Source organism: Mauremys reevesii, linkage group 1 (assembly GCF_016161935.1).
Source record: "Mauremys reevesii isolate NIE-2019 linkage group 1, ASM1616193v1, whole genome shotgun sequence".
Taxonomy (NCBI): domain Eukaryota; kingdom Metazoa; phylum Chordata; order Testudines; family Geoemydidae; genus Mauremys; species Mauremys reevesii.
Window position 1 is genome coordinate 154,119,445 of NC_052623.1, and position 12,444 is coordinate 154,131,888.

The following is a 12,444-nucleotide window of genomic DNA, read 5'->3' on the forward strand; positions in this document are numbered from 1 at the left end:
GGGGGCGGGGGAGCGGAGCCGAGACTCCTGACCCGCCCCCGGCCGCCCCTGCTCTGGAGTAAATGGGCACAGAGCAGTCGAGGGGCTGGTGTCTGAGGTGAAAGCCCGTCGGTCACTGCTGCCTGGTGCTGGGTTCTGGTGACCTGTCAAAGGGGGGGGGGGCAAAGGGGCTTGTGTGCTGCTCTCACCCCCCCCCGGCCCCCGCCGTGGGCAATAAAGGCTGGAAAGGGCTTATGAGATTGGTGCGTGGGGAGGGGAGCCCCCCCCCTCTGTTTTACCCCGAGAACTAGCCAGTCTGGCTCCCCTGGGTTTGCTGGAGAACCCCTGAGGTTTCCGGTGCCGCACTGGGGACAGACGGTGACCTCCTGGCTAAGGTACCAGGCTGGCACTCGGGCGGGCTGGCTGCCGCTTTTCCTGGCTCCACACTTGTTAGGGCTGTGTGATTTGGGGCAAATTATTAAATTATCTGTGCTTAAATCTTCCCCGCTGAAAACTGGAGCTGATGCTTAGGCACCTTTTCTTAAATCACTTTGAGATCTTGGGGATGAAAAATGCTGTATAAAGCGGTAAAAAAATGCTGTATGGGCTTTTGCGTCTCTTCATTGGGGGCTGGGATCTTTACAAATGGCCGGTCCCTGTTAAACCTTAGGGTTAAATAGGAGTTAAAACATCTTAAGTTGCTGGAGGAAAAATCTTTAACCCTCAGTTTTCAATTTTTTTCTCTGTAATTTCATAATCCCTTCAGTAGTCATAAACAGAGTTTCCAGGTAGAGAAAACTTGAATTTTTAGTTTTTAAGAAAGGGGGGGGGGGAAATCCTTTCAGGTCGTCTTCATATGTCACAAAGCAGCATAAAAGTTTATGGAACCCTTCTCCCTTTGTAGTTCATCTTTTTAATAGCACCCCGTGTTCTGTGTAGTGACCCTGTTGTACGGGCAGGATTCTTCTCCCCTGCAACCAGGAAAGAGAATTTTCTTTTATTAATTATTATTACTACATGTTGACAGTGTGCACAATACTGCACAAAACCCAAAGAGAGTTTCCTGTGCTAAAGAAAGTGCCTTTTTGTATTTATATTCCAGTTATAGAGCATCTTTAATAGTGAAGGATCTCAGAGCATTTTACAGACTTCAACTGATAACCAGAGGAATAATTTTTCCCAGTGGTGGCTGTACTTTGATGGTAGAAAAACTGATCAGTTATTCAGCTGGGCATAGCAGTTCTCCATAATAAATGAATGTGAAAAATACCGGTACCATTTGGAAACTGCAGCTGTCTGTATATAGGCAGAATGTAAATGAGAAATTGTCCCTAAGATCTTTTCCCCCCTGGAACTGGGTGGCATTTCCTGGGCACATTTCTGTAATTCTGAAAGACTCTTCTTGATGCTGTATGATTGAATATGACCATTTACATCATTGGTATTACCACTGTGTAGAGGTGCGGACTCACCCCTGCAGCACCTCCTGCTGGTGACTTCTGGGAATTAGCTCTTCCAGCTCCAGAGCACCCTCTGCAGGCTGGTGATCAGCCTGTCCTCTGGCCCTGTGTCCCTCCCAGGACCCCGGTGCCCCTTTAACTGGGGTGCTGCCCCCTGGCAGTGCCCCTCTGATCTGGGTCTCCCCTCCCTGGGGAACCCCCAACCCTCTATCGCCACCTTGCCTCAGTATATGGCTACTGCCAGTCACTGTCTAGCCCCATGCCCTGGGGCAGACTGCAGTATCAGCCTACTCACTGGCAAGGTTGGGTTTGGACCTGCTGCCTTTGCCTACCCCTGGGCTGCCCTCTGCAACTCCCAGTACTTCTTCGCCTTCTGCTAGGCAGCAGCCTGGGGCTTTCCAGGCTGGAGCTCCCCAGCTCTTCTGCCTTTCCCCAGCCATACTCCACTCAGGTACCCTGTCTCTCTCACCCTACAGCCAGGCCCTTCTATCGCTACAGGCAGAGAAGGACTTCTGAGCGCCTGGCTCACTGCCTCTTATAGGGGCCAGCTGGGCCTGATTGGGGCATGGCCCAGCTGCAGCCACTTCCCAATCAGCCCAGCTTAGTAGCTCCCAGCCACAACCTTCCCCCAGAGCTGTTTTAAGCCCTTCAGGGCAGGAGTGGGGTAACCACTCTGCTACACACTGCTATACAATTGCAACAAATCTTATACAAAATATGTCATGTAAGTGTCAATCCAGGTATCATCTTTGTATCTGAAGTTATGAATATTGGTCATGGACTTGTATCTGATAGGTGTTACCCAGGACTATAACACATGTATCAGACAGGGTTTACATTGGTACCAGACAGCTATGTAGTGATGGTCCATCAAGGACACTTCACTCTCCCAGTGGGCCATAGAAGAAACTCATCCCTCCCAGATAGCTCTTCCTGCCCATGCATCAGTTTCCGAGGGGCCAATGACCAACTCCTGTGAGTCATCAAAGCATATAAGGGCATGTGATATGCTCAAATGATCCTGGACTCCAACTTGTCCCAGTAATTTTCCATTTACCTGGACTGTGAGTTTAGCTGGGACAGCAAAATTCCATGCACGTGGCAGAGGATATATAAGGACCCTGACATATATCCATTTTTGTCTTCATTTTCTCTAGACTGGATTTCTAACAAGGAAACTCTAAACAAGGACTGATGATCTCCAACCTGTTTGGGTAAGTGCAGGGAGAGAGGTTTTGCAAGCTAGCAGTTTATTCCATCCTTGCTATGATCCTGATCTATGAACACTGAAAAATCACTTGTATCTATATGATCTATTAATCATTTATAACTCTCCTTTTCTTTTATTATTAAACCTTTAGTTTTTAGTTAGTAAGGATTGGCATCAACATAATTATTGGATAAGATCTGAGTTATATATTGACCTGGCTAAGTGGCTGGTCCCTTGGGATTAGAAGGGCCCTATATTTGATTAAATTGGTTTTCAGTAACCACTCATCATAAAGTTGTCTGTGTGGTGAGCCAAGGGCTGGAATGCCTAAGGAGACTACATTTTTGGCTTCTTTGTTAACCAGTCTGGTGAGACAGAAGTTCACTTTTGTTACTGGCTTGGTATAATCTAACGATAGAATAACCACCAGTTTGGGGTGAGTCTGCTCTATTTGTCAGCGGTCTATCCTGAATTTTGTATTCTCAGCTGTGACCCACTGAGGCATGGTGACATCTTCCAAGATGTTTCAGTGAGGCATTTACAATATCGCTTTAAAAACAACAAAGCCCAATTATTTTTATCTCTACTAGGGAGCCCTGTAATTCTGTAAATGAGGCACTTCCTCATGGGAGCAATAACTTTTTTTTTCCCTTCTGCTTCTAGATGAATTTATCTGCATGACCTTGTCACCATTTTGCAGATGGGTATTAAAAGTGAATTGCAAGGTAATGTTCTCTAATTGCTGCATTTAATTAAAATGGTTAATACAGACATTTACTTTTATTCTTGCACATAATAAAACAATGAATAGCTAATAAATAGGAAGTCACCACTATCTGTTGTTTGAGAGACAGGATGGGCAACCAGCACAAAATACTGCAAGTTAGAGTACTGAAGTACTGAGACTTTTCAGTGTTGTAACTCTTGTGATTTATTTTGTTCACAACATAGAGAGACTAAGCCACTGTAGCATCATTCTTCTCTTCCCCTAACTCTCTCTAATTTGAAAAAGACATTTAGGTCTAAACTCAAGACTGGGAGTCAGGAACTCCTGAGTTCCAATCCTAGTTTTGTCTCTGTAGTTCCTTAACAGGATTGATATATGCCTGCCCACCTCACATGAGTATTTTGTGGATTAATTTTGCACAGCACTTTGAAAAGATAAAAAACACATACCAAATTATCATTTTATTTTGACTTCAGTCACTTGCCCTGGAACTAGCTTTCAGGTTTGGCATGTGCTGCAGGACAGAGTAGGAGAAGATTGATCATGAGGGAGAAATCCCTTGTTTAAAACAGATATCATTATGAGCAAGCACAAATGGAAACCGAATAATGGAAAAACACATGAAGCTTATATAGTTTTTCAGCATAATGTATTTCATTTTTTCATTGTATCACAGCACCTCTTTAATGTCTCATGCAATGCTTTCTCAAGACTCCATGCTTTGAAGCTATCTCCAGCAAATCAAAATGTTAGGTTTTTTTTTTAAGATCAATTATTACTATGACAGCTAATGGTAACATTTCATCTTGCTGAATTTAAACTAATAGATTAGAAGTTTTCTGTAAGATATAGGTGTAGAATATACACTAGTGAGCCACATTGTGGAGAAGAAATCAGCAGTGTGGAAGGGGGATTTACCCCAAGGTTGGAAAAAAAATTCACTTTTGAGTCTTTTCAGGATGTAGGAAAGTATAAAATTAAAATAGCTTCTAGTTCATCTGTGCTTATCTCTTCCCGACTACTGAGCAATTGCTATTGTTTTTCCAGTGTGTATTTTATTTGTCTCAGAGATTCAACAGTCATTCAACTAATTTCAACAGTCAAAATTCTTCCTCTTGTCATGGAAAATGACTAGATCTGTTACTGATGTCACAAAAACACAGATAAATTGAAAAGAAATATTTTGACCCCCTGTTCCACGGTGTATTGCTTGATCATGCTACTTATTGCTTTATTACACTAGAGGGAACTATACGCTGGCAAGTGAAGATGGGTAGTTCAGTATAGCTCTGTCAACTGTAAAAGGAACTGTGCAGAAAGAGATGATGCAAAAGTAGATCCTTGAACTTTTTTTTTTCATGCACTACAGACTTTCTTCATTCAAATGAAGAAAAAGAGAGCATAAATGCAGAGAATAAACAGAGCAGTTTGAATCTATGATTCTATTAAATCATTCTGGTAACATCAAGTAAATACTTGTTAGGAAAGGATGATAATTTTACATATGGGAACGGTAGCAATCTATGAAGAGTCTATGCTGCTTGAGAGGATTCAGTATAATGTCAATGCTAATGCTGCTAAAGTATCAAGGGATAACTTTTTATATCACTTTTTATTTAAAATGTTTGTTATAGTTAAACTATAAAGGGCTACCTTAAACTGCCAGAGACAAAAACAGTAAAATTCTGGCATTAGTCTGTCCTGGCTTTCTTCGCCATGTTTGGGCAGATCCTGTACTTCTTACTCAGCCAGAAGTCTAATGAGAATCCTGCCTGCATAAGGAGTGCAGGATCTGTCCCATCATGCATATGTATTGTTAAGAGCTGTTTTTAATAATATTAAAAGAAAACTGGTGGCTTGCTAATTACACCCTGGATAATTAAATGCTTATTAAATAAGAGCGTTCTTAGTTGAGTCATTTATAGGTATTGCTAGCTCCATAGCTATAAATGGTCCCTTTAAAGAGTGTCCTGTACATGTAGGGTCTTATCTATACTGGAATATTGCATCCTGTTAGAACACCTGTTAAATGACCAGTTTATATGAGGTATATGTAGGCATAGGTATTGCATTAGGTATATTCATGAGGTATTGTATGCCCATACAGGTAGTAAGGCTAATGTTCCCAGTTGAGGTATATATGCCCTGTAACAGCATTGCAAATAGGAATTCATATAGGAAAGAAGATTAGATTAGGAATAGCATAGCTATACACATCTTAGGGCAATTAGCCAAAATATGCCAAATACCATTTAAGCATTACAGCAGTCAGGTAGACAAAGGCAGCATAATGACTTTTCACAGGGTTACACATTTCATAGAAAAAGACCGGGAACTGTTAAGGTTTCAGACAATCAGTCCAGAACCCTATCTGTTTTTCTCTGCACTTTCTTCATGTCAGCCGGGAGATAAAGCAGAATCTAAGACTGAGAAATTGCTAGATTTTTGGTATAGACATTCAGTGGAACAGTAACATGATCGTTGCCCTTGACATAGTTTGTGACTCCCTTCCGCTTTTGCAGCACTTCTGAGGGGACCATCTTGGTGAATAACATCACAGCAGCGTATCTCATTGGTCTTCCCTTTGCTTTTTTGAATAAGTGCCTCCTCTGCCTCCTAATCCCTTGTCTCAGTATAACATCATCAAGAGTCGGGACTGCTTACAGGGGATGCAGAGGGGATGGCTATCCAGTTCACTTCTGCACCATATTATTTCCAAGGCACAGCATAAACTTCAAACCCCAAATCGGGAACAGAAATACCAACATCCTAACCTAGCCCTTATGTACACACCACTTATCACTTCTGAGGCCTCCCAAGACTGGGATGAATCTCAAGGGATGGAATTCAGAAATAGAGGCTAAAACAAAATGCTGTGATTGCTTCTATGGAAAAAGCACTAATATAGACAATAACTACTTGTTGTTTTCTGTACTTCCCCTTATCAAGAGCTGAGCAGTTGACCGATATGAAAGGGAAGAAATAGGTCTAAGGATGAGATGTCTGAAGCCTTCCTTACAGACTTTCCAAAAAACCCTCAAACTATTCACAACTGGGAAGTATTTTTGATGTCTGAAAGGGAAAAAGACAGGCAGCTATTCAGTGACAGCATTGAACTGGCCCGAGACAGTGTTGCCATGATGAAAGACGCTGCGGAGAAAGACAGGGACTCCTGGAGGCAATGATCAGGCAGAACATTCTGTTGGATTGCATAGTGAAGTTAGGCCAGCAGACAATCCAGCATCTTCAACCAGAGCCAGTCATGTTCTGCAGCCCCTGGATAATCTAGGGTACTGGGAACACCAGCCTATGTTCCCTGCTGTAGACCTGCAGCCTTGCTCCCAGAGGCCATTCACTTCCCCAGCCTCAGCACAAGGTAGTAAGAACACCACATGGGAGCCCAGCACATCTGCACTACCCAACGCATGTGGCAACTGTGACGCCAATACACTACCCTAGAAGAAGCAAAAGCAAGATGTTCACCTGTGTGTGAACAGAAGGCCCCTCCCCTGACTTGTTGTGTGTTGCCCTCTTCAGCCCACTGTATGTGAAAGTCATTTTTTCACTTTAAAGCTTTGTTTGATGTTGTTTTAATCACTAAGATCAACGCTTGTAACATTTTCTAAGTTTTATTTTTGGTTTTTATTTATTGCAATAATTTGTGCAATAAAAAACATTAAGTCCCAAAGCACCTGCAATGGATGGTACACATAACCCACAAATTTTCAACTTAACAGCAGTGTCTTAAGTTCTTATAAAAGCACAGATGGTATAAAATAGAGTAACCAAATGTGCCACTTCCAGCATCCATAAAAGCAACTTCAGTGGTCATAATTCTCCCTCCTTCCTCCCCAAAACCCCATAGCTGGATGTACACTTTCAGGCACCAGACTCAAAGAACAAAAGCAGTCCTTAACAATGCCTTGTATGCCTTGCGGCTGCTCATACTGCTGAGCAAATCTCTGCACCACAGCCTCCCACACATTAAGACTTTCTCCCTTACTCACAGATATTGTGCAAAATACAACATGCAGCTATAATCCTAGGTAAATATCATTGTGCAGCTTCTAACTTAATGAAAAGATAATGCCATATTGATTTCAAACGGCTGAGTGCACACTCTGCTGCCATTCTCCAACTGCTGAGATGATAGTTAAGCATTTTATTCCATCTGTTGAAGTGCACCATAAATGACTTCACTGTTCAGTGTAGCAGAGGATAAACTGGGTCTCCCATAGTAACCAGAGAAATCTGCATGCCATTAATGTCCATAGTGATCCTGGAGGCAAACTCTCCATTCATTAAGATAAACAGGCACGAGTTCCAAAAGATCCCAGTATTGTTGACTTTTCCAGACTACCCTGCATGTATGTTTGTGAACCTGCCACGCTCATCAGCCAGGCCTTGGAGCATCATAGGGAGCACCTTTCAGTTCAGCTCTGACGCCTGATGTTGAAGGCAAATGATAGGTATGTGGGTCCCATCAGTTGCCCCATTACAGTAGTGACCCCATGTGTGCAAAGCCATTAAGAGAGTCCTAAGCATTAACATTGCCAGGCATTATAACCCAGTGCACCTGTACCTTCTGATAGCAGTACACACTTGCATGACTGTGTCCTCACAGTTGATCTTCCAACACTGAATTAGTTGTCTACAGACCAGTAACGCTTGGGGGTGGACCGTTGCTAGATGGTGACCCGTTTGTCAATGATGGTAAACAGCATGTTAGTATGCTGCCACTGCAGCTTTGAGGTGAGCTCAGCACAGATCTCAAAAAGAGCTGTATTTGCCATCCAGCAATCCTGTCACCAATGCATGTCCTCCCAGGTCTGCAGAACTGTCCTTTCAAGCTAATTGATGCTGATTTCCAAGCCCAGAAATGGTGGTGTGCGGTGTGAAGCTACTCCAAGAACAGCTTGTGTAGTAGCAGTTGCTCGGGGTATGTCTATAGTATGAAGTTAGGTCAATTTTATAGAAGTTGATCTTTAGAAAGTGATTTTATACAGTCGATCGTGTATGTCCCCTCTAAGTGCAGTAGGTTGGCAGAGTGCATCCTCAATACCGTGGCTAGCATCGACTCACGGAGTGGTGCACTGTGGGTAGCCATTGGAATTCTGGGTTACGCGCCGAATGCCTGATGGGGCAAAAACATTGTCACGGGTGGTTTTGGGTACATGTCATCAGTCTCCCCTCCCTTCCTCCTTGAAAGCAATGGCAAACAAACGTTTCACACCTTTTTTCCTTGGTTATCCGTGCAGACGCCATGGCATGGCAAGCATGGAGCCCGCTCAGCTCACCACTGCTGTTGTGCGAGGTGTTTACAATGCTCACATTATCCTGCAGTATGTGCAGAACCTGGCTAGGAGACACCAGCACGAGGACGATTGTGATGAGGACATGGACACAGATGTTTCTGAAAGCATGGGATGTGGCAATTGGGACATCATGGTGGCAGTGGGGCACAGATTGATACAGTGGAATGCTGATTCTGGGCCCGGCAAACAAGCACAGACTGGTGGGACTGCATAGTGTTGCAGGTGTGGGATGATTTCCAGTGGCTGCGAAACTTTTGCATGTGTAAGGCCACTTTCATGGAACTGTGAGAGTTGCTTTCCCCCGCCCTGAAGCGCAGGAATACTAAGATGAGACCTGCCCTGACAGTTGAGAAATGAGTGGCAATAGCCCTGTGGAAGCTTGCAACACCTGACTGCTATCGGTCAGTCAGGAATCAATTTGGAGTGGGCAAATCTACCGTGGGGGCTGCTGTGATCCAAGTAGCCAAGGCAATCAGTGACCTTCTGCTAGCAAGGGTAGTGACTCTGGGAAATGTGCAGGTCATAGTAGATGGCTTTGCTGCAATGGGGTTCCCTAACTGTGGTGGGGCAATAGACGGAACGCATATCCCTATCTTGGCACCGGATCACCTTGCCAACCAGTACATAAACCACAAGAGGTACTTCTCAATGGTGCTGCAAGCACTGGTGGATCACAAGAGACATTTCACTGACATCAACGTGGGATGGCCAGGAAAGGTGCATGACGCTCGCATCTTAGGAACTCCAGGCTCTTCGAATAGCTGCAAGAAGGGACTTACTTCCCAGACCAGAAAATTACTGTTTGGGATGTTGAAATGCAAATAGTTATCCTTGGGGACCCAGCCTACCCCTTGCTTCCTTGGCTCATTAAGCCATACACAGGCTGCCTGGACAGTAGTAAGGAGCAGTTCAACTAGAGGCTAAGCAAGTGCAGAAGGGTGGTAGAATGTGCCTTTGGATATTTAAAAGCTCGCTGGTGCTGTTTGCTGACTAGGTTAGACCTCAGCACAACCAACATTCCTATTGTTATTGCTGCTTGCTGTGTGCTCTGTAATATCTGTGAGAGTAAGGGAGAGATGTTTATGACAAGGTGGGAGGTTGAAGCAAATCGCCTGGCAGCCAATTTTGAACAGCCAGACACCAGGGCAATTAGAAGAGCACAGCAGAGTGTGCTGCGCATCAGAGAGGCTTTGAAAACTAGTTTCATAACTGGCCAGGCTTCGGTGTGATAATTGTGTGTGTTTCTCCTTGATGCAAAACCACCCCCTTTGTTGAATTTACTTCTCTGTAAGCCAATCCCCTCATCCCTTCACCCACAGCTGGCAAAGGAAATAAAGTCCCTGTTGTTTTGAATCCAGGCATTCTTTATTTATTAACAAAAAAGTGAGATCACAGACAAGGTAGCCTGGGTGGGCTGGGGGAGGAGGGAAGGACAAGGCCACATTGCTTATTGTAGCCACACTACAAATCAAAACTGTTTGAATGACAGCCTTCTGTTGCTTGGGCCATCCTCTGGAGTGAAATGGCTGGGTGCCCGGAGCCTCCCACCCCGCGTTCTCGGGCATCTGGGTGAGTAGGATATGGAACTTGGGGGTAGCCACTGTTATACAATGGAGCAGCGGTGGTCTGTGCTGTTGTTGCCTTTCCTGCAGTTCTACCAGACATCTGATTATGCCCGTTTGCTCCCCATTAGTCTCAGCATCTCCTCCTACGTGTTCTAATCACACTCACTGAATGCTTCCTGGCCTCTGCCACCAAATGTCTCCATGCATTCAGCTGTGCCCTATCAGTGCGGGAGGACTGCATGAGCTCAGAAAACATGTCATTGCAAGTGCGTTTTTTTTGCCTTCTAATCTGCGATAACCTCAGGGAAGGAGATGATACGGGGAGCATAGACACATTTGCACCTGCAGGGAGAATAAAAAGGGAGAGTAAAATTTAAGAAGATACATTTCTGAGAATAAAAGGGAGACTTTCACAGTGAATAAAGCAATTCACAGCAGACAGCACATGTGCTTTAGGTACAAGGTCATATTTTGCCTTTTATATTGAGTGCCTGCCGGCATGGTGACACATCACACACAGCTGGGCAACAGAATTTGCTTTCCAGGCAGCCATGGTAAGCCAAAGGGTATGCGGGGTTGGCTTCTTCCACGTTCATAACATGTGGGATTGGTTTCAAACTGCAGCACTCTCCTTTCCCATAGCAAGCAATGCCAGTTGGGTTTGCCATTTTAAAGGAAGGCACTGCGGTTTTGGGTTGAATATGCCGCTCCCCCCTTCCCCCCCACTGCGTGGCTATTCTCCGGGATAATCCCTTTTAGCCAAGTGCAAACAGCCCAGCATGAACGGGGTCCTTTTTCTGTTCCCTTACAAAAATTCCCCTATTTCAACCAGGTGACCATGAATGATATCACTCTCCTGAGGCTGACACAGAAAGATAAAGGCTGAATGTTGCACGAATGCGACCAAAACGGAGGACCATTCGCTGCCATGCTTGTGCTGCAATGATTCCGGACTACTTGCTACTGGCTTGGCATGGTAAAGTGTCCTACCGCTGAGGACGAAATAAGGCAGCCCTCTCCAGAAACCTTCTGCAAAGGCTTTCAGAGTACCTCCAGGAGAGCTTCATGCAGATGTCCCTGAAGGATTCCTGCTCCATCCCCAGACACGTTAACAGACTTTTCCAGTAGCTGTACTGGCTGCGAATGCATCCCAATTGTTCAGGGCAAATCAAATATTAAACACATTTGCTTTTAACCCCTGTAGTATAGTTACAAATGTGCACTCACCAGAGGTGCCTTCTCCGCCTCCGCCTTGGGAGGGTATTGGCTCCAGGGTGATGAAAAGGTCCTGGCTGCCAGGGAGAACGGATTCTCCGCTTGCCTGCTGCACATTATCCTCATCATCATCCACAAAATCCTCCTCCACGTTGCCTGAGACTACCTCCTTGCAGGTGTCCACGGACAGTGGTGGGGTACTGGTACGGTCCCCCTCTAGAATGACATGCAGCTGATCATAGAAGTGGCATGTATGGTGCTCTGAGCCGAAGCGACCATTTGCCTCCTTTGTCTTGTGATAGGCTTGCCTGAGCTCCTTAACTTTCACACAGCACTGCTGTGTCCCCCTGGTGTAGCCTCTCTCCACCATGCCCTGTGATTTTGGCATATATATTAGCATTTCTTCTTTTTTGTTGGAGTTCTGCCTGCACAGATTCTTCTTCCCATATAAGCAGCAGATCCAGTGTCTCCTGTTCTCTCCATGCTGGAGCTAATTTGCAATTCTCAGACTGCATGGTCACCTGTGCTGCTGAGCTCGCCACGCTGACCAAACAGGAAATGAAATTCAAAAATTCCCAGGGCTTTTCCTATGTACCTGGCTAGTGCATTGGAGTTGAAAGTGCTGATCAGAACAGTCACATTGGAGCACTCTGGGACAGCTCCCGAAGGCCAATACCGTTGAATTGCACTATGCTGCATCTGCAATACCCCAAATTCAAACTAAGAAGGTCGATTTTAGTGCTATTCTCCTCGCCAGGGAGGAGTACAACAGTCGATTTTAAGAGCCCTTTAGGTCAATGGAAGGGGGTTAGTTGTGTAGTTGCATTGCTTATAAAATCGACCTAACACGGCTAAATTCAACCTAACTTCATAGTGTAGACCAGGGCTCAGTGCTGTGGCTGCATCTGTTGTTTGGTGGTTGAAATCCAAACAGGGCCGGCTCTACTGTTTTCGCCGCCCCAAGCAGTGCGCC

The 12,444-nt window shown here is 44.9% G+C and overlaps 1 protein-coding gene across 6 annotated transcripts in view; it reads left to right on the forward strand.

The window, feature by feature from the left end:
• The window catches only part of SYTL5 (synaptotagmin like 5), a 186,418-nt gene that overhangs the window by 17,010 nt on the left and 156,964 nt on the right, over positions 1-12,444 (forward strand). For 4 of the 6 annotated variants that reach the window (XM_039546594.1, XM_039546480.1, XM_039546603.1 and 1 more), the window contains exons 2-3: positions 2,597-2,653; positions 3,313-3,374. The gene's annotated coding sequence lies outside the window, so the exon portion shown is untranslated. Of the gene's footprint in view, positions 1-38; positions 98-2,456; positions 2,504-2,596; positions 2,654-3,312; positions 3,375-12,444 lie in introns of those variants that run through there. The other 2 variants (XM_039546499.1, XM_039546484.1) reach the window with 2 other exon arrangements.